Here is a 25,883-nt window from a genome sequence, read left to right as displayed (position 1 = left end):
TTTTGTGACTCATGTCTCCTGCCGACATGGCTACCACCACCCTTCGAGCTGGTTTTATTCTGTCAATGGCAGAGCTCTCTCCCCTCGGCATAACCCAGCTACACGAGCACTTTTACAGCACCTCGGCTGTATTGGTACAGCTGTGCTGCTGTAAGCTTGTCAGTGTGGACATGGCCTAAGTGTGCGGTGGCAGACGCTGTGTGGGGCACAAGTACTTTATCCATGAGTCTGTGAAATGTCCCATTTTTTACAGGTCCCACAATGTCGCCTTTATAACGCCTCTTCATGAGCAGCTTGACGGCTGGTGTTGGCCAGGGCCTGCTAGGTGCTTCCATCTTTAATCCACAGCCCCATTTAAATGACTCATCCCCTTTCATACAATGTCCACGCGATACTCTTAGCCAATAGTTTCGGACTAACATGTCAGACGTGCATTGGTCTCACTCCCTAAGTAAGGAGAAGCTTTTATTGAAAGACATTGAAGGATGGGCGGTGTTGCACCTTTAGTTCTGTATTATTTCTATACCTTATACTGTCCGGATTCGGTTCTCTTACAGAAGTAAAACCCAAAAGCAAAACACATCATAGGATTAAAAAGGTACTTCTTTACTTTGCAGGCTACATCTATAAGGAACAAACTAAAGACTGGTAATCACTTCTTTAAAACTTTCCCTTTTAGAAATGTACCTGCTGAAAATAGAAGGCCCAGTGATTAAAAGGGTAAAATAAAAGACTTGGGCAAAATCAATGTGTGCCCCTAAGCCCACCACTTTTGTGACCCAACTTGGAATAATGACCCCGTCCCGCACTCTGAACGTTGGGGAAGTTTAGGTCTGGCTCTGGGAGTGAAACTCGCGGCTTTGGTCCCTCCCTGAGATATTCTCATTTCTTTGCCTGGATCCCACAGGATTTTAGAAATTTGTTTTCCCACACAATGTAAATAAGGTTAATAATTGTGAAACACGATCTTCTGGCAAAGACTGACCTGGCCTCTATTCAGGGCTCATGGAGGAAAATTGGAGCACTGAGAGACAGGAAAAAGTAGCTCCATGGTGATATCCCCTGCACTGTATACTCCCCTGGGTCAGTGTCATGTGAAGCAAACTCAAATTTCCAGTGGAAAATAAAAAATTTCTAAGGGATGATGCACATTTGCTCATAAACCCAACACAAATACATTGAGCTGAACATGTGCTTGGCATCACTATATGACAGAAATAACTGCGCAGTCATTTATCCCCTCACCTGGCACCAATGGCCCATCTCCTGCAGTGTCCATCTGATCACCAGGAGTCACTAGAGAATTCTCCTCTGTTTGGTCATGTCCAGCTGTGTCCTGGGCCCTCATCCCAGCACGTTATCTGTGAACTTCTTGGGAATTTGAAATAGAAACTCCAAGTCACCTGCTAGACGGTTTGATTGGCTCAGGATTTGCTGGGTCCCAGCCCCCTGCTCACCGCACACTTACTGAGCTGTCTGTGAAATAGACGTTAGGGCAGGTTATTCTCTGAGACAATCATTAGACTGACATTGCTGATGGTCAGGTTCAGTATGAGTTTCTCAGGCTGGTGCAGCAGCACGTTGGTTCCCATGAACCAGCTCCTGCTATTCAGTTCAATCCCCTGCCAGACACCTGGATCAGTCTCCTCCTGTAACCACGGCCCCACAGGCTACAATCACTGTATTGTTGAAATCATATCAGGGTTCCACTTCAGTGTTACTCAATTTATAATCTGTGCTTGAGTCTTGGGATGGAAATTCCCTCTCATAATTGCACATTCCTCACATTAACTTGGAAGCCAAATACCCCTTTATACACCTTACACACATGTCTGCATCCCCTGGCAGCGAGGCAACTGGGCAGGTCGCTGACAGAGCTGAGCACCACCTTTCTGCCAGCCATCTTTAGAGAAGAACCCCATCCTAGAGTCCCCCATCCCTCCATCAGCACCTCTACGTCTGTGGCTCTGAGTGGCAATGGGATGATTAAGGGGTGAATCCGGGGCTGGAAGGGGGGTAACGTCAGTCTGTAAGGAGTAACCAGGTGGGGCAGACCCAGGGGGAGGCTGTGGGCTGCTGGTCAGTTGTTGGGATCCGAGCTCTAGATCAAAGCTGCACCGCGACCTGACACCCAGAGTTAAAAGGCCGACACAGTTGCCTCATTGCCAGGGGATGCAGACATTTCTGTAAGGTGCATAAAGTGGCTATTTGGCTTCCAAGTTAATGTGAGGAATGTGCAATTATGAGAGGGAATTTCCATCCCTTTTGCCACTGTTGTTCAGGGCCCCAGTGGCCTAATGGATAAGGCAATGGCTTTCTAAGTCAGAGATTGTGGGTTCATGGCCCATCTGGGGTGAAAAACTACTTTCTCCCTTTATCTTGCAAGGAAATCTTAGTTTTATTTTCACCAAGAAAGCTGGGAGATGTTTGAACACCAAAGTACTGGATCTTGGGAACAAGCCCCCAGAAATGGCATCTTCCACTCCACAAATGCTTTCTAAACCCATCAGTAGCAAACAGTTCATACTAGTGTTTGTCTGAGAATAGAGTGAAGGGGAGTGTTTACTCCGACACCTCAATGAGCGCAACAGACAGAAAGAGGAAAGCCGTCCTGAAAGGGAATGGACATGTCTGGAGTGTGTCAGATGTTAGTTAGTGTTCGAGGGCTTATCCCTTCACCCTCCCATTCCCTGGTTCCTCTCGCGTGAACAGAGAGCAACAATACCCAAAGTCCGAAGGTGCAAACAATTTGATGTTTATTGGGGTGAACTTCCAGCAAGCATGATTCCCATTTCCTTCCTCAGTGTCCCCCTTCCCAGCTCTGACATCACAGAGCCTTGCCTGTGTCCCTGTTCCCATTCCGCCCCCCTTAGCAAAACATGATGCACAGTATGGGTTGTGTGACCCAGCATTCAGAGTTAACATGGTTGCCCCTCCTCTTGGGGCTGTGCAGCCTAGTGGCACGTTGGGGAGCTGGACCGGCACCCAAGGATGGATGGCGGCCAGGGCAGGGGTCCTGAGTCCTAGCCCAGGCCCTTGTCAATGGTGAGTGTGTTTGCCTCTGAGTCAATAGGGATCCAAACAAAACATGCTGACGTCACTCAGGACAATGGCTAATCCCCCCGGGCTACTTCCTACGAGATGTCTGGAGGCCCTGGGCTGGGGGTCTCCGGGCTCCCGGCCTGGGTAACTCCCAGAGACTCCGATCTCCCTTGCGCATCTGCAGGTGCCTGGGGATGCGCCTGGGTCTCGGCACCTCGGGGCTCTGCAATCAGGGGCTTCAGCAGCTTCTGGGCTGGAGCCTGCAATGGGCATCCTCCATTTTTGGCGTCTGCCTAGACTGAGCTGAGCTGCTCCCTTTCACATGGTGCTGCAGTTGTAGCATGTCCAGCCGGGCTGCGGGTGGGGGCCTTGTCTTCCTCTGCCTAGACTATGGGGTTAACTCCTCCCAATCCAATGCGTTTCTGGTATAGCCCAGCACATACTGCTCTGCCCCTTCTGTCTCCTCCTTCCCATGCAACAGCTGCTTTGCCGTCTCATCTGAAATGTGATTTGTGGGGGGCTCAATCGGCTCCTGTTCACCTCTAGAGTCTGTCAGAGGGAGAAAGGGCAGGAACACAAATTAGAACAAAACATTCAAGGCTGAAAATCTGGAGCAGGGCAGTTTCCCACAGCACATCACCCCACTTTAGTAATGCTCATTCGCAACTTCCCTGAGTGCTGGCATTTCGTCACGAGAGCACCCAACCCCCCCAACCTCTGCTACCCTGGGGGCCGGCAGTGGTTAAAGGGTGTCTGCTTCTGTCCCCGTCTTTCTGTCACCATCCTCCTCCTGGTGAGTCTGGCCCTCCCATCCTGACCACGCGCCCTGGTCCCGGGCACCATCATAACTTGGGGAGGGGACCAGGACCCCACGGGGAGCCGTGTAGCCACAGACAGCCACGGGGGTCAGGCCTGTCTCCCCTCAGGATCCGGCACCCACAGCCAACCCAGTTCCCCGACCCCAACACAACATTCCCTGGTAGGGTGACCAGATCCAGGACAGGGGGTGGTGGGTAATAGGTGCCTATGTAAGAAAAAGCCCCCAAAATTGGGACTGTCCCTATAAAATTGGGACATCTGGTCACCCAATCCCCTGGAAACTCCCCCGTCCTGCCGCATGAGCCACTGGGCCTGCGCCGGGAGTGCGGGGGGGACACCGGGGTCCCTAGAGTCTCAGAGCCGGGAAAGAGGCTGACTCGGCTGGCCGGGTGCCCCCTGCCTTCCAACGTGCGCTTTTCCCCTGCAAAGAGGTCGGTACAATACTCGGCTCGGTCCCCTAGGCTCAGCTCTGGTTTCTCAGAGGTCCTGAAAACCCTGTCCCACAAATCTCCACGTGCATTTCTGAAAGGATGGAGTGAAAAAGCCACCTGCCCTGTCACCGGGACAAACCTGGAATCGTGTCCGACCTCCTTGTTCTCTCGGTCGGCTGAGGTGGCTTGGGGCGACACCTTCTGGACATCCGCGAGACAACCGGCCATCAGGTCAACCCATTCCCTTCAATGGGGTTGAGCTGGAGGCTGAGTGGGGAATGGGAATGTTTCCCCGGGCAGACCAGACTCGGCCTGACGGGCAGGGTCCGAACCAGGCGGAGCAGCCACAGGAACCATTGTGGGGTGAGGGGGCTCCAGGCTGGCGCAGAGGATTGGGGTTCAGGAAGGAGTGAGGAGTGTAGGCTCGGGGGGGAATTTGGGTGCAGGAGGGGGTTCTGGCCTGGTGCAGAGGATTGGGGTTCAGGAAGGTCTGAGGGGTGTAGGTATCGGTTGCAAGGATGATGAGATACATACATATCACATAACCGGCATAGACCCAGATTGGGGTGCAAGAGTTTTTCAAGTGTCAGTGGATGTGTGGGCTCAGGTACGCCACCCATGGAATGAATAAGGAGTCCAAGTCAGTATCGGTGCAGCGAATGAGTACATGGGTGGGGTGCGTCCCTTGGTTCGTCAGGGAAGGAAGTGGGCTATTTCCCTGGTCGGTGGTCTCAGTTACTCAGTGTGGTGTTGGCAGTGTCCTGTGATGTGTTCTGTATAAATGTCTCTGGATCACCTGATGGTGTCGGACACCATGAGCTGTCTCATGATCTGGGCATAGTATCGACCGACTCCGCACGCTCTCAGAACCGGCTCATTGTGGGGGTCCCACGAGCCCAGGGCTCCCCTGATCAGGTCCTGTATCTGGACCTCTTAGCCCTGGGCTCTCAGGGTCTCGGCCAGCGGGGTGTACTTTGATGGCCTCCGGGCTCGGGCCTCGTGGAAGGCCGGTGAGCGGTTTTCATATGGCACCGTGACGTCTACCATGAGGACCTTCTTCTTTCCTGCGTCGGTCACAACGATGTCAGGTCGCAGTCGGCTGTCTGTCCTGGGGATAGCTGAGTCGAGGGTGATCTTCCCCAGGGACGGTGGGATGGCTTTCACCAGCCGGTTCCGGATGGCGTTGTGATGGTGCCGCTAGGCTCCAGAGTGCTGTTTGCATCCACACAGGATATGGGGCAGGGTCTCATTTGCGTAGCCGCACTTCCTGCAGCGCTTGTCCCGGTTGCAGTGACGGATCGCTCCGTCCATGGCCTTAGCCACTCGGCCACAACTACTTGATCTACAGTTGTTTCACTCCATGATGATTCTGTTCTCATTGAATTGTCACTTCCAATTGCTCAGACCAGCTTCCCCAGCACACTCACGGCTGTGCATCAGTGTAACTGTGTCCTTGGCTGAACAGCGAGAATTCCTCCTCATTTCCCTTCTGGCTGGAGCAGGATGAGAGTGTGTTTGTGTTAACGACATTGCTGTAGATTGTTCTTCATTCCCCAGGGTGACAATTCAGACAGTCCCTTTCCTAGTCAAATCTCCAGCCCATCATCCCAATAGCAGGGGGCAGGATTTCTCTGGGGCACTGAAATATTTCAGGGGGTTGGTGCATGAACTCAGCCTTGCATTCCACCCTTGATGTTTCATGAACTAACAACAGCAGCAGAAAAGAGCCAAGCCAATATCTCCCTGTCAGGGATGCAGGTACCACGTCCCCTCTGTCTGACCATCGCCATTGCAGGAGAGAAGGTTCACTGGAATCGAACGTCCTGGCTCAGACCAGAGACACAGGGAGGTTTTGCTGTTCATGGATCTGTGCAAAGGAAATTGTGTCTCTGTGAAATTGAGGAGGGAAATGAAATGTCCACATGGTGGCCCAATGCCCTAAGGAATGTGGGTAAAGGACTCGGGCTGAGAAATGATTTAACAGGGGTGTGTATCAATTTACTGCCCTGATTAAAAACTATGGCTAAAAGGCAGCCATTGTTGTTAGTACTTGTACCTGTGTAGAGACACCCCAGTGGGTGTCAAGTCCATTGCCTTCACCAGGGGCAGGCGATTATTTTATCAAGATCAAAATTTCTTGGTCAAGATATAGTCAATGTCTAGACTCCAGACAAAATAATACAGTAATTCCTCACTTTAAGTCATCCCGGTTAACGTCGTTTCGTTGTTATGTTGCTGATCAATTGGGGAACATGCTCATTTAAAGTTGTGCATTGCTCCACTCTTACGTTGTTTGGCTGCCTTCTTTCTCCACAGCTGGCAGCCTCCCTACGCCCCCCACTTCCCAAAGCGCTTCCTGCCCACTGACACACCCTGCAGATAAGTGCCTTTCCCTTTCCCAGCCCGCCCCACCTTGGAGCCCTAGGTAAGCGTCACACCCCTGACCCCCTCCCAGAGCCTGCAACCCACCCTCTCCCCACATACCCCCTCCCTCCCCCAAATTCCCTCCCGGAGCCTGCATCTCCATGTCCTCCCCACATACTCCCTCCCACCCCCAAACTCAGTCCCAGAGCCAGCACCCACTCCCCACACACCCCCAGCCCCCAAACTCCCTCCCAGAGCCTGCACCCCAATCCCCAACCCCAGACCGCCTTCCCCCACCCAAACTCCCTCCCAGAGCCTTAGGCAGGCGGGGGTGGAGTTTTGGGGGGCGGGTTCTGGGCGGTATGAGTGACATTATTGGCCCCCTGGGAGGATTGGAGGACTGGCACTGGCCCTAAGGTAAATTGAAGTTGAGACCCCTGCTGTAAGGATTGGAGCAATGCTGGAGAGGCTGACGGGCACGGAGCTGGGGAGCTGTGTGTGCGCCAAGGAGAGTTGTTGTTGTGCTCTGGTGACACAGAGCGGGTGTGGGGAGTTTGTAATAGTGGTGTTTGTATAGAGATAAAGTTTACTAACTCCCAGGTTAAAAGCTGTTTCTGCTTTGGGCTGTACAGAGCCTTCTTTGTTCAGAGTATAGGTCAGTGGGTGACTATTTCCCTGCATAGCAATGCAGGTTCCTAGTTCCAATCCAAGTGATTCCCTTTAAAAAGTTTTTCGAATGAAAATCGATTTCCAGACCCATCTCCAGTGTGTTCAGGAGTTTGCTGAATGGGCGGGGGGGCTTGAAATGAATTTAAACACTCAGCATTTTCCTATGCAAATGTATAAAAACCGAGCAGGGCTGTCCAGCAGCTGAAATCAGTTCCAGTCCTCAGCGTCTTGAGGCATGTGGGAAACCTCTGGGATGATGACAGGTGAAAAAATGCTGAATTCAATGAAAGATGAGACCATAGGAGGGGAAGGTGAACGGCAGCACCACACAAGGTCATAACACTCAGACACGGGGCTTCACTGTCACTACCCCTGTGTTTTCCATCATTTCTATCCTAAGAAACACACCCTCCCCCTCCCCCACAAACTATCACACAGAACTTTCTCCCCTTGAGCCCAGTACAACCCTACCCCTCTCCCACACACTCACTCCATGGGCTACAGCCTCTCCGTGACTCACCTAGATGGGGGCTTGTCTCTGCATCTCCCCAGCAGGGGAGCAGAGAGCCGAAAGGGCCACAGGAGACCAATGGAGCTCGGCAGGAATAGAAAAGACTTCCCTTCCCTTCTCTTCTCTTCCCAAGAGTCTCGTTAATCTCACCCATGAGACGTTCCAGCACCGGGTGGGCTCAAAGCACCAACCTTCCCCTTAGCAGCAGAAGGGGGGACCCAGCTCTATCACATGGAAGGAGGCTCCCCACCTCTGTTGCTGCCATCCTGCAGCCTTTAATATAGATTTGTTTTAACTAATGCAACTCCCCCACCCCCTAATCCAGCCATGAAACAAGGAGCCAAGGCCCTAATTTTGGGCTTTAGTGGCACAGTGGGTTAGCATACAGTATTTACCGAGCAATGCTGTGTGGAGAGATGCTGAGGTTATGAATTCAAACCTCAACTGGAGCACTAGTTTTCTTTAAGCAAATGGTTTCTGCCAATCATTTTGCCATGCAGAAAATATAATTCCAGCTCAGAAGACACCAAGGTCCCCTTGCTTAACAGAGAGCAGGGCAGATTCCACAGATCTACCAGGCTCTGCTCTCCACCAGCGCCTGTGTCAGGAGGGGTCAAGCTGAGCCCAGAGCACTTCCCAGCCTGTGATTCTTCACCACCAACTCCCCCTCAGTCTTTGCTGCCCAAACCACCTTTGTGCCACCCTCTTCGCTGTGAGACTCAAACCCTGCCTGGCTTTCTATGTGTTGGTGTGTCTTTTGTCTGTCGTGTTGATGTGCATGTGGGTCCTGTGTGATTTTTGTGGATGCCTTGCATAGTTTTGTGTGCGTGTGTGTATGATTTTTGCATGTATATTGCATGTATATTGTTTTTAGCTTTTGGTATGTGGTTTTTGTGCTTTCTTGTTGTGTGCTTTTGCTCTGTTTTTTTAGCGTGGATTTGTTCTTTCTATGTTTTGTGTGGTGTTCCCTTTTGTGTATATGGCTCTGTGTGCTGTGTGTGTGTGTGTAGGTTTGGTTTTTGTTTATGTCTGTGTGGGCCTGTGCAGTGTGTGATTTTCTCTTTCTCTGTCTGTGTTTGTCTCTCTGTTTCTATCTTCATGTGTAAATTCACTGGAACTTTTCGAAATATGCACAGCTTTGCCAATTTTCACCAGGAATTTTTTTCCATCAGCAAATTCTCACTTGTTCCCTACCAGTTGGTGACCATTGCCCCTGGGGACTGTCAGTCTCAGGGTCCTGATTTCCCATTGACCATTCCCCCCTCTATTGGGACTGGGAACTAGCCAACCAAAAAAACCCACTACGTTTTAGTGAAGGGCCCTTACACAAGTCAGCCCCGTGAGGGTCACCAATGTCCAGAAAAGGCAGCACAAGTTGGTCCCATGGTGTAACGGTCAGCACTCAGGACTCTGAATCCTGCAATCTGAGTTCAAATCTCAGTGGGACTTTGTGGTAAATTCCTGGAGCTCAAAGTGTTTCATTTTCCTGTTTCCAGTTGTGCAAGAGCAAGTTGTTTCCCTTCTGCTGGGTGACTCACGCCCACTGCAGCCAGGTCTTTGGTTGGGATGGGGTCTAGAAGGCGCTACTGCTGCCTGCAGTCCCGCGGTTTAGACCTGTTGGTTGGGATTCTCACAGCTTCACCTGATGCCCACAAGTTTGGTCCTTGTGCTTCCTGCCACACTTTTCCTCTTGCCCACATGACGCTTGAAGAAAGCAGTGCCAGGGCCAGGCTTAATAGTCAGGGAGAGGGAGGAAGAGTCCCAGGCTGGAGCCCAGCACACCTTTCCTCCTCTGGGCATCTAGAGCAGAGGTAGCTGGTGCTGACAGCTCCAAGGGAAGGTTTATAAGCCACAGAGCAACTGAGGGAGGGGCAAGAGGAGGGGAGGACCATGCCTATGTGGGGCCAGCAGACAGGCAACAAGACCCCCGGCCAGGCTGCTCCCTGCCATGCCAAACACCCACTGAAGGCCACCCAGAGACCAGCATGTGGAGCAGCTGCTGATGCTCTGTGGGCAACATCAGAAGACAGTACGAAAGCAGGGCCAGCCCCCTGGTGGGGCCTCTTACAGTTCCCACTCATGGTGCTCACTTTGGCAGTGGGGCAGGAGATTTTATCTCAAAAGGCTTTTCCCCAGATGGCAAGAAACAGAGAAACACCCAGGTTCCCAAGGCACTATTTAGCAAGCCCCCTCAAGCACAGGGAGAGGTGCACGTTTGGAAGAGGGAAACTGCTCTACACACTAGCCCGGGGAGCTGCCCATTTTCTTTGGCAAGTCAGGAATGGAAAAGGCTAGATTGGAAGCACCTGGGGGTCATGCCCCAGCCTTTGTGATGCCCAACCCCCAACTCCTTCCTGGGGCTCTAGCTGAAGCCAGAGCATTCGCCAAAGCGGCCAAGTAGAGGTTCCAGCCCTAAAGGGAGCAGGACTTTCAGCACAAAGGTGAAATAACACAAGCATAACCATGAAGGGACTCGATCCCTCAATCTCAAGTCAGATGCCTTATCTGTTAGGCCACACAATCACACAATAGAAATCTCTCCAAGTACTTCTTTAGAGAGGACGGACACTGTGTTTCTCAGACTCAGGTCACCCAATGAGGGGGGCCAAGACTCTCTGTGCACAAGAGACATGTGAGACTTAATTCTCTGGAGCCAGGTGCAGGACTTTGGCAGGGAGGGTTAGGCACGGGGGATTGGGTGCAGGGGGGGGGGGCGGCTGTCTAGGTGTGGAGATTTAGTGACCCTGAGGCGCAGGAGGGAGGATAGAGGAGGAGGAATTGGCAGTGGCCGTGGAGAAAAAGAGGAGGGGTGGAGGCTTTTAGCAAGCCGGGCTAGGTCAGTCCATAGAGCATCAGGATCTTAATGGGCAGGGTGAGGGTTTGAGCTGCTGTCCAGGGATTCGGCTTTTAAGTTGCCTTGTGTGCCAGGAGCCAAACGATTCCTGGTGGTGCCCAGAGCCAAAAGAAAGAGCACAAACAAAAGCCTTCCCCCCACCAAAATTTGAAAGTATCTTGTCCCCTTACTGGTCCTTTGGGTCAGGTGTCAGCCTGAGCTTCTTAACCTTTACAGGTAAAAGGATTTTGGTGTCTCTGGCCAGGAGGGATTATAGTATTGTACACAGGAGGGCTGTTACCCTTCCCTTTTAGTTATGACAGGCAGCAATGTCGATAAGCCCTGGCCCTCAGGCAGGGCGGAGCAGCAAACAGTTAGGAGATTCTGGCCTGTATTCAGGACAGAGCAGTAACGAGTCTATATGCCCAGGCACCCAAACAGAGCAAGGCAGCAAAGTCTAGATGCCCAGGCCCTCAGACAGGGCAGAGCAGCAAAGTCAGCAGGCTCTGGCCTGTCTTCAGGACAGAGCAATACTGCATCTATATGCCCAGACCCTCAAACAGGGCGCGGCAGCAAACAGACGGGGTACCTGGCTCTGGCAGACTGCCGACAAACAGAGGTCTCTTGGCCTATGCTGGGGATGCTGCCACCCCAGGGGTGGGATGGCAGGGGTAGGGGGATGCAGGCCCACCCAACTGACCACGTCCCAGCCCAGGGCCCTAAGAGTGGGGGAGGGAGTATTCCCCCACTGGGTGAGCGGGGAAATCCGGCCGCAACATGATGGCCACCAGCAGTCAGCAACACAACCAAACTATATTCGGCTCCCCTGGGCTACTTCCTACACTCCCATTTGGAGGGGAGGGGGGTGTTACCTGGGTCCCGGGATCGTCATTCATCTCGCTGGGGTAAAGAGCTAAGGGCAGCCCCAGTGACTCCTCAGTGTCTCTGAGTGCAACCGGCAGCTCTGGCAGTCCCTCCAGGTCTCAGTCACTGTCAGGTCAGAGCTCCAGCAGCAGGTGGGACACGTCCTTTCCCTCCAGTGGCTCATCTCCAACTGAGCTGGAGGTTCTGCCTTTTATGCTTCCGGTTCCTGTTCCGCCCCTCTGCTTCCAGCGGGGCAGGCGTGAGGGTCCTGGCTCTGCCCACTGTGTGTGTGTGGGGGGTGCAGCTGACCCTCCATCCATCTGGGCGGGAGGCCACACCCCATCCCTACACACACCCACATCTTGAATACTGCATGCAGATCTGGTCGCCCTGTCTCAAAGAAGATATATTGAAATTGGAAAAGGTAGAGATAAGGACAACAGAAATAATTAGGGGCATGGAACAGCTTCCATATGAGGAGAGATTAATAAGACAGGGACTTTTCTGCTGGGAAAACAGATGACTAATGGTGGATATGCTAGAGGTCTATAAAATTATGATTGGTGTAGAGGAAGTAAATAACAAAGTGTTATATAATCCTTATAACACAAGAACTGGGGTCACCAAATGAAAATAATAGGCAGCAGGTTTAAAAGAAACAAAAGGAAGTATTTCTTCACACAACGCACAGTCAACCTGTGGAACTCCTTGCCAGAGGATGTTGTGAAGACCAAGACTATAACAGGGTTTTAAAAAAACTAGATAAGTTCATGGCGGATAGGTCCATCAATGGCTATTAGCTTCCAGAATGGGCAGGGATGCAAAACCATGCTCTGAGGTGTCCCTAGCCCCTGTCTGTCAGATTCTGGGAATGGGCAACAGGAGATGGATCACTTCATGATCACCTATTCTGTTCATTCCCTCTGGGGCACCTGGCATTGGCCACTGTCAGAAGACTGGACACTGGGCTAGATGGTCCACTGGTATGACCCAGTCTGGCCGTTCTTCTGTTCTTAGAAAGTGTCTGGGGGGCATTGAGGGTCCAGATGGGGAATGTAGGAGAGGGGTCTGGGGTGGGGGAAGGTTTTGGGGAATGTGAGCTGCAGCAGGAATCACACAGGGGAAGGGTTTGGGGTGCACAGGACAGGATGGAGCTGGATGGGGAGTGAGTCTGGGGTCCCAGCTCACAGTAATGTCCCGAGCTCCCCAACTACCACTGACAGCTGAGCTCTTCCTCCCCATTGAGCCCCGGAGAGACAGTGGGTGGTGGGTGAGTTTGTACCCAAATAACTGACAGAGCCAAGCAAGGAGCAAAGAAATGTTTGCTCCAGTCACTGGGTCTCTGTTTCTATTCCTCACTCTCTCTCCCCCCTTCTCTGATAATGAGCAATGGTAGAGAAGAAGAGGTTAAAACACCTGCTAGGTGATGGCTGGGTTTAGATGACAAATTTAAAACCATCACAGCACCCTCTAGTGTGACACTGACACGATCAGATTCTCACCTTTTATTGACACTTTATTAATACAACAAGGAGTCCAGGAGTCCAGTGGCACCTTAAAGACTGATAGATTTACTTGGGCATAAGCTTTCATGGATAAAAAAACCCACTTCTTCATGAGGGGTGTGGGAGGGGGCTCTGGGCTGGGGCAGAGGGTTGGGGTGCAGCGGTGAGGGCTGGGAGGTGGGATGGGAATGAGGGGTTCAGGGTGTGAGAGGGGGCTCTGTGCTGGGGCAGGGGTTGGGGTGTGGGAGGGGGTCAGGGCTCTGGGTGCAGGCTCTGGGGTGGGTCCAGGGATGAGGGGCTTGGGGTGAAGGAAGGGGCTCCGGGTTTGAAGGGGGCTCAGGGCTGGGGCAGGGGATTGGGGAGTGGGGGCTCCCGGTCAGCGGCACAGCGGGGGTGCTAACGCAGGCTTCCTGGCTGTCCTGGCACCGCGCACTGTGCCCAGGAAGCGGCTAGCAGCAGGTCCAGCTCCTAGGTGGAGGTGCACAAGCGGCTCCGCGCGGCTCTTGCCCACAGGCACCGCCCCCCAGCTCCCATTCGCAGCACGGTGTCAGAACAGGTAGGGACTAGCCTGCCTTAGCCGGGCAGCGCAGCTGACCGGACTTTTAATGGCCTGGTTGACGGTGCTGACCAGAACTGCTGTGACCCAGTGGTTTCCATTCCGCAACCCAGGACTGGGTCACAACCCTCAGTTTGAAAACCACTGCAGTAGGGCATAGCGCCACCCTGTGGGCGTTTCATTTCCATCCCTAGTTTCACACACAGACACAATTTCCTTTGCACAGATCCATGAACAGCAAAACCTCCCTGTGTCTCTGGTCTGAGCCAGGGCGTTCGATTCTAGTGAACCTTCTCTCCTGCAATGGCGATGGTCAGACAGAGGGGACGTGGCACCTTCACCTCTGCCAGGGTGATATTGGCTCGGCTCTTTCTTTCTCCTGCTGTTGTTAGTCCATGAAACATCAAGGGTGGAATAAAAAGCTGAGTTTACTCCATGGTGAGGAAAGAAAGGAGCCACCAACCCCTGGCAAAGCTCAGTGCCTCAGAGAAAACCTGCCCCCTGCTATTGCAATCACTGATGTGCTGGTGATATGATGGGAAAGGGACTGTCTGAATTATCAAGGCAGGAAATGAACAACAATCTACAGCAACGTCATTAACACAAACACACTCTCATCCTGCTCCAGCTGGAAGGGAAATGGGCTGGAATTCTCACTGTTCAGCCATGAACACCCTTACACAATGGCATGGCAGTGAGTGTGTTGTGGAAGCTGGTCTGAGGAAACAATTGGAAATGATCAGTGAGAACAGAACTAGAGTGTAGTGAGAAATGTGGCTGAAGCAGGTAGTTGTGGCCGAGTGGTTAAGGCAATGGACTAGAAATCCATTGGGGTTGCCCCGTGCAGGTTCAAATCCTGCCAACTATGGAGGAGCTGGTGGTTCTTTAGTTTCAGTGCCTGAGCATCTTTGCTGTTAACGGGAGCTAGGTCTTGTCTCACTGTCAGGCTATGTCTACACCACAGAGCTATGCCACTCTAGTTACAGTGTTTTAATTAAACCGCTGTTGCAAGTCCACACTCTTCTTCTTGTGTCACCAGAGCATATCCATGCTAGCAGCTCTTGCATTGCCACAGAGAGCAGTGCACTGTGGGTAGCTATCCTGCTTTGCAACTGGCCGCAGGGTGCTTTGAGAAAGGTGCAATGCCTCATGGGCCGGTACAGCATCACATGATGCAGGTTTCTCTATCCCATTGTTCCATGGGCCTCCTACTAGATTGCAGCAGCTTTTCAACTGCAGTATGCGTGATGGGGCAGAGACCGTGTGGGTGTTGGGGAAGAGGGAGTGTGTCAGCACGCTGTCTCTACGTTCAGACAGCTGCTGGAAGCAACCAGGCAGGGGAGGGGGACAGCCCCGACATCAGCCCCCGCTTCAATCAATGGCACAGCTCAGCACAGCACAGCACAGCACAGCAGTCTCTCTCTCTCTCTCTCTCTCTCTCTCTCTCTCTCTCTCACACGCTGCTGCCTGCCTAGCTCTCGGGTGCTGGAAATGGGGGGTTAGAGGGCCATGCCCCAACCACTTTTTAGCAGCTGTAAGGATGAATGACGGAAGGGGGGACAAAGCAGAGTCTTGGGGGGAAGAGGCGTTCTGTGGGTGTGGCCTCGGGGGAGGGGAGGGGTGGGGTATCAGGGAGAAGGGGTGGAGTGAGTGAGGGGCCTTGGGGAAAGGGGCGTTGTGAGGGGGTGGGGCCGCAGTTCCGACACCGGGGGCCCCCCTACTGTAAGGAAGCCGCCCCGGCTCTGTGTTCGCAGTGCGGGGGAGCCGCATTCCACGGCAATGATTTGCTCCTGGCTGCCAGAGCAGGGCAGCAGGCTCAGCTGTCAGAGCTTCCCGGCGCGATAGAGGGGGAGGGGCCCAGCCTCTGTAGCAGGAATGCAGGGCCGCCAGCTCACGGCGGGCATGTGGGATACTGGCGGAGGCCAGTTACGGTGCTATAATGACCAGCAGCGTCTACACTGATACTTTCTTGCTTTAAGTTTGCCACAAAAAGCTCTCAGCCCCTCGTCGAGGTGGTTTTATTTTGTCACCAAACCAGGACAGTTTTGTCGCCAGACGTGGCATTGCAGGGTGTTCACCTGCCAAAAGCTGGCGACCACAGGAGCGTCATGTGAACATGCAAAACCGATTTTCTATAGCGCTTTCTGACTGTCGACAAAACTCTGTAGTGCAGAGACGGCCCTATTGGAATCACTGATGTGCTGGAGATATGACTAGGAAAGGGACTGTCTGAATCATCGTGGCAGGGAATGAACAATCTACAGCGATATCACTAACCACAGACACACTCAAATCATGCTCCAGACCGAAGGGAAATCATAAAATCAGAGAATATCAGGGTTGGAAGGGACCTCAGGAGGTATCTAGTCCAACCCCCTGCTCAAAGCAAGACCAATTCCCAACTAAATTATCCCAGCCAGGGCTTTGTCAAGCCTGACCTTAAAAACATCTAAGGAAGGAGATTCCACCACCTCCCTAGGGAACCCATTCCAGTGCTTCACCACCCTCCTAGTGAAAAAGTTTTTCCTAATATTCAACCTAAGCCTCCCCCACTGCAATTTATACATAGATTCATAGATTCTAGGACTGGAAGGGACTTTGAGAGGTCATCGATTCCAGTCCCCTGCCCTCATGGCAAGACCAAATATTGTCTAGACCATCCCTGATAGACATTTATCTAACCTTAAATATCTCCAGAGATGGAGATTCCACAACCTCCCTAGGCAATTTATTCCAGTGTTTAACCACCCTGACAGTTAGGAACTTTTTCCTAATGTCCAACCTAAACCTCCCTTGCTGCAGTTTAAACCCATTGCTTCTTGTTCTATCCTTAGAGGCTAAGATGAACAAGTTTTCTCCCACCTCCTTATGACACCCTTTTAGATACCTGAAAACTGCTATCATATCCCCTCTCAGTCTTCTCTTTTCCAAACTAAACAAACCCAATTCTTTCAGCCTTCCTTTATAGGTCATGTTCTCAAGACCTTTAATCATTCTTGTTGCTCTTCTCTGGACCCTCTCCAATTTCTCCACATCTTTCTTGAAATGCAGTGCCCAGAACTGGACACAATACTCCAGCTGAGGCCTAACCAGCACGGAAGAATGACTTCTCGTGTCTTGCTCATAACACACCTGTTAATACATCCCAGAATCACGTTTGCTTTTTTTGCAACAGCATCACACTGTTGATTCATATTTAGCTTGTGGTCCACTATAACCCCTAGCTCCATTACTCCTTGGGCAGGAATTCTTGCTGTTCAGCCATGGACACACTTACACTAGTGAGTGTGTTGTGGAAGCTGGTCTGAGCAAACAATTGGAAGTGATAGTTCAGTGAGACCAGAGCCATGGTATGGTGAGAAGTGGCTGTGAATGAAATAGTCGTGGCTGAGTGGTTAAGGTGATGTACTAGCAATCCCTTGGGGTCTCTGTGCACGGGTTTGAAGTCTGCTAATTACAGAAAAGCCAGAGTAGTGGCTTGTCATAACTATAAAGGGAAGGGTAACAGCTGTCCTGTGTACAGTACTATAAAATCCCTCCTGGCCAGAGACTCCAAAATCCTTTTCCCTGTAAAGGGTTAAGAAGCTCAGGTAACCTGGCTGGCATCTGACCTAAAGGACCAATAAGGGGACAAGATACTTTCAAATCTTGGGGGGGGGGGGGGGAGGCTTTTGTTTGTGTTCTTTGTTTGGGAGTGTGTTCGTTCTCAGGACTGAGAGGGACCAGACATCAATCCAGGTTCTCCACATCTTTCTAAACAAGTCTCTCCTATTTCAAACTTGTAAGTAAACAGCCAGGCAAGGCGTGTTAGTTTTCCTTTGTTTTCTCAACTTGTAAATGTACCTTTTACTAGAGTGTTTATCTTTGTTTGCTGTACTTTGAACCTAAGACTAGAGGGGAGTCCTCTGAGCTCTTTAAGTTTGATTACCCTGTAAGGTTAATTTCCATACTGATTTTACAGAGATGATTTTTACCTTTTTCTTTAATTAAAAGCCTTCTTTTTAAGAACATGATTGATTTTTCCTTGTTTAAGATCCAAGGGGGTTGGATCTTGATTCACCAGGAGTTGGTGGGAGGAAGGAGGGGAATGGTTAATTTCTCCTTGTTTAAGATCCAAGGCGTTTGGATCTTGATTCACCAGGAGTTGGTGGGAGGAAGGAGGGGAATGGTTAATTTCTCCTTGTTTTAGATCCAAGGGGGTTGGATCTGTATTCACCAGGAGTTGGTGGGAGGAAGGAGGGGGGATGGTTAATTTCTCCTTGTTTTAAGATCCAAGGGGTTTGGATCTGTATTCACCAGGAAATTGGTGAAGGTCTCTCAAGGCTACCCAGGGAAGGAAATTAGCCTTGGGATGGTGGCAGCGGAACCAGAGCTAAGCTGGTAGTTAAGCTTAGAAGTTTTCATGCAGGCCCCTACATTTGTACCCTAAAGTTCAAAGTGGGGATACAGCCTTGACATGGCTGTTGCAGTTTTAGTGCCTGAGCATCCTTGGTGCAATCTGGAGCCTGGCCTGGTCTCACTCTCAGGCTAAGGCTGCCCTTAAAATTCTACAGCAGGTGGGACCAAGGAGTGCACTGCAGGTATATTTGGGCCTGCTAAGAAGGAGGAGTGGGGAAGGGGGACGTGGATAAATGTTGTATGGTGTCAGATCTGGGAACAGAACACTGGGAAACAGACTCTCCTGGCGTGTAGAGCTATGGAGATGTCTGCTGGAAACTAACCCCACTGAACATTGCACTGCCTGCATTTCGGACGTCTGGTCTCCTGATTTCTGCCTGCATGACAAGAACCAGGGGAGGGGGTGAAGGGAAAGCCACCTAACAGACACTTGCTGGGTAAAGAGGAGACTGAGGATCCAGCACCCAGTGGTGCCTGGCTGAATGTGTCTCCTCTCCCCACAGCCTGGTCGATCTGCTGAGGAAATGGAGAAGACTGCCTTTGCCTAGCCGTACATTGCATGCCAAAGAAACTGGTCTTTCGGTGACAAGTGTTGAAAGGAGGCACCCGACAAATGTGGAGACAAGAAAAATGTCCCCATCACTCAATTTGCATCTGTGGCTGTTGAAGCCAGAACACAAAGTGCTAAACACTCTATGGCAATGGCTATCAGAAGAGTCTCTACCAAAGCCTTTTTCCACCATCAGGGTCTCTCTGTGAACGGAGCTCCTGATAATGTGATGTCTGTGGGCAGTGGAGAACTCTATTTTGGCATCTCTTTGTCTCTTTTGTGGTGAACATCTGCAGTGGCTGTTAAAAGGCGTCTAGATAGTCATCTTTGGGAAGAGCTGGCTGAAGAGCCTTCCTACTAACCAGGAGATCCTGGCTTGGCCTGCCAGTTCTTCCTTGCTGAACCTAGCTTGTCTGCTTGGCTCCTTTTTTTGTATCTCTTCTCATAAAAAGAAAAGACCTCGCAGCGCAATCCTTGTGCTTGTTCAAGACAGAGAGAGCCTTCCTTGCGACTAAGTCTTGGAAAGTGGCAAATGAGAAGTCTGGAGCTGATGAAAAGGTTACCATGACTCAGAGCTGAGCTGAGATTGCTGCAACTGAAACTCAGAGCACTTACTATGATCAGCGTATCAGGCAATAGCCATATCTGAAGAAGTGAGGTTTTTACCCATGAAAGCTTATGCCCAAATAAATCTGTTAGTCTTTAAGGTGCCACCAGACTCCTTGTTGTTTTTATATGATCAGAGCGGCTGGTGGGAGAAGCTCATGTTAGAAGCCCTCTGTCAACTCAGCTGTGGTTTTCTGTGCGCAGAGAGCCAGACACCGAAGGTCTGCAAGTCGTGAGGGAAATGGGGAACAGCTGTACTTTGGAATTTGAAGGTGTTGTCTTAGACCATCAAGTGGAACAATTGCAACCAACCCCTTGAGGCAGGCACTATGGCTTAGCTGGCTAAAGCACCTGTCTAGTAAACAGGAGATCCTGGGTTCGACTCCCAGTGGTGCCTTGTTGTGTGACTTTTGTCTCCTCTGCTCACATTTTCCTCTGTCTTTCTAGGACACAGAAGAGACTTCTCTTGGCAATCCAAGTAATTGCTTGCTAAGGAAAAGGCTTCTTTGGAGAGGAGCATTGGAAAGAATCAAATCATAAGCCTGGAGTTCTGGAGCTCCCAGAAGTTATTAAGGGACAGAGACTCCTCAATGCCCCTAGTAACAAGGGTTTGGGGTTCCCTGAGGTCAGTAAGGGGGTCACTATGTCTGCCTTATAACCCTGGGTGTCAGGTCGCAAGTCTAGGGGCTTGGCTACACTTGCAAGTTAGAGCACATTAAAGCAGCCCCAGGCACCCTAACTACTGAGGTGTAATGCTGCTGTTGTGCGTGTGTGTGAGACAGGGGGGTCTGCTGCTGTCTGAATACACAAGACAACGTGCTGAAACACTCTCAGTCCCCCAAAACACACTGTCTCTCCCCCCACATACACACAACACACTCCCTGTCACACTCCACCCCTGCCCCCTGTTTAAAAAGCACGTTGCAGCCACTTGCACACTGGGATAGCTACCACAAGGCACTGCTCTCTGTGGCGTTGCAAGAGATGCTAACGTGGCCACTCCAGTGCGCTTGCAGCTGACAGTATGAACACATGGCAGCGTTTTCCCTGCTGCGCTCTCCAAAGGCTGGTTTAACTCCCAGCGCTCTACATCTGCAAGTGTAGCCAAGCCCTAAATTTGCCAGACCAACCTAACTAAGTAACTGCCCTCCACCATCATTTGCAGTGAGTAGGGGCACGCTGAAGCACACACCACACTTGCTGGCTCAGCCTTGTGCATGCTGGGGTGGCCACCTCCCCGTTGATGAGACCTGGTCCCACCATCTTCGTGGAGCTCCAGTCTGCCCTGCTGCCATCCCTGTCTGTGTTGTCTTCTCTAGCAGTTGACTGGAAGGTGCGCATTGGCCCCATGCCATGGAGCTATGTTGTCTCGAACGGCGAAAGCAGGAAGAATGGTGCCTTCATAGCCCACCCAATGTTCCATAACATCATTAAGGAAAATATTTCTCAATGAACGCTCAGTAAAACATCTGAAATGGCCAGTGTCTGCATCAGTCTACGAGCATTGGTATTTTCTTTAAATTTGCCAGACCAACCTAACTAACATCTAACACATTTGAAGCTCTTCTTTTCACACCCTTGCTCAGAGGGCCGGCTTTAAGCCGATTAGGCTGATTCCCCAGAATGGGGCCACGTGTCTAAGAGGGCCCCGCAATGTCCGGGGCTGCCGGCGGAGCGGGAAAAAAAATAAGTAAATAAAAAAGCCGCGGCCTCCTTCTCTCCCCTCCCCTCCAGCACTTGTGCTGGCATACAGCTGATCAGCGCAAGCCTGGGAGGGAGGGGTGAGGAGGAGGAATGCGGCGTGGTTGGGGAAGCGGCGGGGCCAGGGTGGGGATTTGGGAAGGGATCCAATGGGGCAGAGAGGGGGTGGGGCTGGGGGCGAGGCCAGTGCGGGGATTTGGGGAGGGGTCTAATGGGGCAGGGAGGGGGGGCGGGGGACGCGCGACAATTTGCTTCCCGACGTGGGGCCCCACACCTGCTAAAGCTAGCCCTGCTTGCTCATTCTCAAGGTCTGCTTTGTCTCCAGACAGATCCATTCTCTTTCAGAACAGCCTTGCTCTTTGATGTGTCGGAGTAAACACTCCTCTTCACTCTATTCTCAGAGAAACACTAGTATTAACTGTTTGCTACTGATGGGTTTAGAAAACATTTGTCGAGTGGAAGATGCCATTTCTGGGGGATTGTTCCCAAGATGCAGTACTTTGTGTTCAAACATCTCCCAGCTTCCTTGGTAAAAGTAAGACCAAGGTTTCTTTGCAATATACAAGGAGAAAGCAGTTTTTCACCCCAGATGGGACTTGAAACCACAATCTCTGGTTTAGGAAGCCAGTGCCTTATCCATTAAGCCACTGAGGCCCTGAAAAGGAGCTGCAAGAGGGCTGGAAATTCCCTCTCATAATTGCACATTCCTCACATTCGCTTGGACGCCAAATGCCCCCTTTATGCGCCTTACAGAAATGTCTGCATCCCCTGGCAGCGAGGCAACTGGACAGGTCACTGACAGAGCTGAGCACCACCTTTCCGCCAGCCATCTTTAGAGGAGAACCCCATCCTAGATTTCCCCCTCCCTCCATCAGCACCTCCACGTCTGTGGCTCTGAGTGGCAGTAGGATGATTGGGGGAAATCCGGGGCTGGAAGCGGGTACGGTCAGCCTGTAAGGAGTAACCAGGAGGGGCAGACCCAGGGAGAGGCTGTGGGCTGCTGGTCGGTCGTTGGGATCAGAGCTCTAGATCAAAGCTGCACAGCAACCTGACACCCAGGGTTATAAGGCCGACATAGTGACCCCCTTACTGGCCTCGGTGAGCCCCAAACCCTTGTTACTAAGGGCATTGAGGAGTCTCTGTCCCTTAATAACTTCTGGGAGCTCCCCAGCAGGCTGCGGGCGTCAGCTGCCTCCTGCCTCAGAGGTTAGACTCTTGGCGCTGTGCCAGCCACCCCCTCGCTTGCAGTCCCAGTGTGAGAAGAAGGAGGCCTGGTGCTGGCAGAAGAGGGTTTTGATGAACTCGTGTTATGGGCCCAGCACGCTTCCTCTGTCACTCTGCTGGCTTTTCGTAAGCAGCACCAAGCGGCCCTGGCTCCAGGCTAGTGCCCTGCGAGCTCTGGCACTGGCAGGAAGCGGTGCAGGGTGCTGTGCAGTGACCCTGGGAAACCAGCTGCTGGTTGGTGTCTCTGTGGTATCCTGGGTCAGTGAGTTCAGCTGTTAATGGAAAGGAGGGGGTTATGCTCCCCCAGGGATGCCACTGAAAGCTCCTTGTGGGCGCCTCAAAGTCTGCTGGGAGCCGTGATGTCCCCCTTTTGCTGCCTCAAAGGCTCCCTCTTGGACACAGTGTGGTCACCTGCTGGCTGGAAGAGTGTGGGGGCCGCACTGCAAAAGCCCGTTTCCGAGCAGCCACGCCAGGGACTCAGGCTTAATCCAAGTGCAAAATCTTCAGTTGTGCATGTTTTGCTCCCTTCCTGCCTCTGCCCAGTGGTGTAGCCAGGTTTTAAGAGCAGGGAGAGCAAACATAAAAAAGACGCCCCCCCTTGGCTCCTCCTCTGGCCACGTCCCCCTTGGCTCCTCCTCCGGCCGCTCCGCACCCCCCCTTTGGCTGACTCCTCCAGACCCATCTATTGCTAGGGCCCTGCAGGCACCTGGGAGTCCCCTGCACGCACCCTGACACCCCCCACCGTGCCCCAGGCTGGGCCGAGCCGCTGTGGGGTCCATGTTCCTTTAAGAGCGGGGCTGGGCTGAGCTGAGCCAGCGGGGGGTGGCTCCACTCCCCACTGCAGGCTGATGCCAGAGCCTGGGCTGAGAGCCCCGCTGGTCTCCGGCACCAGCTCCTGGGGGGGCTTTGATGCGGCTCCCCACGGGCCAGGCCGTCCCCTTCACCTGCACAGTAGGGGGGGGTTGCATGAGGGCAGGACCTGGTGCCATCTGCCTGGTGGGCCCTGGGGGGCACCGGGCAAGATGGGGTGTTGCGGGGGGCATCGGGCAGGGGGGATGGGGCACTGGGCCCCTTGCCGAGCACCCAGCGCGCGCTCGGTCACTCACCTTCCCATCTGGGCCGAAGGGGAGGCACTCTCAGTCTCTTCTCCGACTGGGGAGGGCGCGAGGTCCCGCTGGGTCTCCGCGGCCTCACTTGGCCTCGAGGAGGCGGCGGCTCCATGGAGCTGGTAGTCCGGCCGGCGGGGCTGCTGGACACCCACTCCTCCATCTCCGCCTCGCCCCAAGCACAGAGCACACCAGGCGCAAACCCCATCCCAGGTTAGCCCCCTGCTGGGACCCAGGGCTGAACAGGCCTGGCAGGGCAGTGCGGGGGCTGCTGGAGCCTGGAGGGGGAAGCTGGGGAAGGGGTGTCACGGCCTCAACCCCCTGGGGCTGCCTGCCCCGTGAAGGAGGCAGAGGGGTGCAAGCCACAGCAGGACCCCAGCCCCCCGGGAGAGGGGATCTGGGACCAGCCCGGGGAGGCAGGAGCATCCCCGGGGGTGCTGGGCGCATGCAGGGCACAGCCCCAGGAGAGCCCCAGCCCCGCGACGGGCAGCGCTGCAGAGGAGGAGCCCACGGCGGGCGAGGGGCAGCTGGCGGGCAGATCCCCTCTCCCAGGCAGCTTCCTGCTTCCCTTGGCCCGGAACCGGGAAGCAGACGGAGAGAGGGAAGCTGCCCGCCAACTGTGGAGCGCTCGGTCACCAAGCCCTGAGCCGCCGCAGGAGGCAGCTGCGGCAGCGATGTTGGGGCCGCGTGGGGCACGACGGCCGAGAAGCTGGTCCCTTTGCTCCTCTGGCCGCGCCTGCCGCCCCCCCCAATGGCTCCTCCGGAGTCCGGCCGTGCTGCCCCCCAACTTGCCTGCAGGACCCCAGTGCCAGCCCGGCAGGCGCCGGTTATGAAAAATTTACTGAAGAGAAGCCTCACGCCGGGACAGGAGGCCCTCACCACGCCCAGGCCTGTCTCTTGCCTTCAGCCCAGGCAGCCAGAGGTGCCGGGGAGCTCCCTGGCTGTTCGACACCTCAGCCACCTTTTGCCTCATGGCTTAGGCTCTTGGTGCTCTGCTGGTTGCCGCCTCGCTTGAAGGGCCAGAGCCAAAAGAAACAAGCACGTGTCTAGCAGGGGATGATTTCAATCCATCGACCTCTGGGGTATGGGCCCAGCACATTTCCACTGCACCACTATGCGAGCTTTTCGCTTACAGCCTCTAGCACCCAGCCTCCAGCATCCACACTAGCACCTTGTGAGCTCTAGCGCTGGCAAGCAGAAGCGCAGGCTGCTAGGCAGCAGCCTTGGTAACAGCAGACGTGTGTCTCTGTGGCCCAATGGGTCAGTGCGTTTAGCTGTTAACCAAAAGGATGGTGGTTTGAGCTCCCCCAGGAATTCCAATAACCCCTTACCCCTCAAGACCTGCTGAGAGCCTCAAAGGCCCGTGTTTGCCACTCCAAAACCGTCCCTCTTGGCCTCGGTGGTTTCAGCTGAGGCCCGAAGAGTGTACTGGATGCGACTCAGAAACCCATCTCCCATGCCAGAGGCTCAGGCTTAATCTTCAAGGCCGAGCGCAAAACCTTCAGCCGGGCACGTTTCACTCCCTTCCCGCCTCCGCCCAAGCAGCAAGGGAGAAACGGACAAGACACGCCGGCTAGAAGACGCCTCCGTCCCACTTCTCTGTAGGCTGCTGTGACGTTATTAATATGAACTAGGACTGTATAGATCATTGTTGCCACCACTGTTATATATTTGCAGCAAATATTGTACAAAGGTTATCGTGTGTCTATGACAAGGTTATGGTTATAATTATACTAGCTGTATGTGTGTATCAATTTCATATTTGAAGTCATGTATATGGGCTATGTACTTGTATCTCAAATGTATTTGATTCCAAGTAGCCTCAGTGATGCATTTGGTCAGCTTCTTGAGAAAGGACTATTCTCAGTAAGTGCCCAATCAAGAAACACTTAACTGACAATGGACTTTGGGAGACGCCAATCCACATCTGAGCTTTCCTGGGAACGTTCAAACTAACATGTAAACAATGGCGCCGGCCTGCAAACTGAGTCATGCGTGGACATGTGATTTGACCATGTGACTCCAGACTCCATCTTGCTGCTGTGATTTTCCAAGGTCAGTCCTAGGACCAATCCTATTCAACTTATTCATAAATGATCTGGAGAAAGGGGTAAACAGTGAGGTGGCAAAGTTCGCAGACGATACTAAACTGCTCAAGATAGCTAAGACCAAAGCAGACTGTGAAGAACTTCAAAAAGATCTCACAAAACTAAATGATCAGGCAACAAAATGGCAAATGAAATTTAATGTGGATGAATGTAAAGTAATGTACATTGGAAAAAATAACCCCAACTATACATAAAATATGATGGGGGTTAATTTAGCTACAACTAATCAGGAAAGAGATCTTGGAGTCATCGTGGATAGTTCTCTGAAGACGTCCACACAGTGTGCAGCGGGAGTCAAAAAAGCAAACAGGATGTTAGGAATTATTAAAAAAGGGATAGAGAATAAGACGGAGACTATCTTATTGCCTTTATATAAACCCATATAAAAAAGCTGGGGATGAGGGGTTTCAGGTGTGGGAGGGGCTCAGGGCTGGGGCAGGGGATTGGGGTGCAGGAAGATGTCAGGCGTCTGGCCTGGGGGTGCAGGCTCTTGGCTGGGGCTAGAGATGAGCGGTTTGGGGTGCAGGAAGGGGCTCCGGGTGTGGGAGAGCTCAGGGCTGGGGCAGGGGCTTGGGCTTGGGGTTGGGGTTGGGGTT

At 52.7% G+C, this 25,883-nt stretch overlaps 3 non-coding genes across 3 annotated transcripts; all 3 read left to right on the top strand.

Annotated features, from left to right (window-relative positions):
* The first annotated feature begins 9,213 nt into the window (after window positions 1-9,213).
* TRNAQ-CUG (transfer RNA glutamine (anticodon CUG)) lies at window positions 9,214-9,285 on the top strand. The gene has a single exon. It is a non-coding gene; the product is annotated as a tRNA-Gln (tRNA).
* A 5,095-nt stretch (window positions 9,286-14,380) lies between these two features.
* Window positions 14,381-14,462, top strand: TRNAA-AGC (transfer RNA alanine (anticodon AGC)). The gene has a single exon. It is a non-coding gene; the product is annotated as a tRNA-Ser (tRNA).
* A 5,009-nt stretch (window positions 14,463-19,471) lies between these two features.
* TRNAT-AGU (transfer RNA threonine (anticodon AGU)) lies at window positions 19,472-19,545 on the top strand. The gene has a single exon. It is a non-coding gene; the product is annotated as a tRNA-Thr (tRNA).
* The last annotated feature ends 6,338 nt before the right edge of the window (window positions 19,546-25,883 follow it).

The sequence above is a fragment of the Chrysemys picta genome, chromosome 16 (genome assembly GCF_011386835.1).
Source record: "Chrysemys picta bellii isolate R12L10 chromosome 16, ASM1138683v2, whole genome shotgun sequence".
NCBI lineage: Eukaryota > Metazoa > Chordata > Testudines > Emydidae > Chrysemys > Chrysemys picta.
The sequence above is the reverse complement of the archived record's forward strand: the minus strand, read 5'-3'. Positions and strand labels throughout refer to the sequence as shown.